The sequence below is a fragment of the Oncorhynchus kisutch genome, linkage group LG11, assembly GCF_002021735.2.
Source record: "Oncorhynchus kisutch isolate 150728-3 linkage group LG11, Okis_V2, whole genome shotgun sequence".
NCBI lineage: Eukaryota > Metazoa > Chordata > Actinopteri > Salmoniformes > Salmonidae > Oncorhynchus > Oncorhynchus kisutch.
In genome coordinates this window covers 11,145,712-11,146,161 of record NC_034184.2, presented here as the reverse complement: position 1 = coordinate 11,146,161, position 450 = coordinate 11,145,712, and the positions used below count along the sequence as shown (strand labels likewise).

Genomic DNA, 450 nt, shown 5'->3' with positions numbered 1-450 from the left:
CTGCAGAAAGAAGAGATTGGTTATGAAAAATAGACAACGGTTGTGTATTACAGTAGCCTATGTACGTCTTCATGAGCAGGCGGGGGAATAGTTTCCCCAGCTTTACCCTTCATGAGCAGGCAGGGGAATAGTTTCCCCAGCTTTACCCTTCATGAGCAGGCGAGGGAATAGTTTCCCCAGCTTTACCCTTCATGAGCAGGCGAGGGAATAGTTTCCCCAGCTTTACCCTTCATGAGCAGGCGAGGGAATAGTTTCCCCAGCTTTACCCTTCATGAGCAGGCGAGGGAATAGTTTCCCCAGCTTTACCCTTCATCAAATCAAATCAAATTTATTTATATAGCCCTTCGTACATCAGCTGATATCTCAAAGTGCTGTACAGAAACCCAGCCTAAAACCCCAAACAGCAAGCAATGCAGGTGGAGAAGCACGGTGGCTAGGAAAAACTCCCTA

General features: G+C 47.1%; 1 protein-coding gene across 2 annotated transcripts in view; it reads right to left on the bottom strand.

The window, feature by feature from the left end:
* The window catches only part of LOC109900037 (cytohesin-3), a 49,256-nt gene that overhangs the window by 1,778 nt on the left and 47,028 nt on the right, over positions 1-450 (bottom strand). The window lies entirely within an intron of this gene.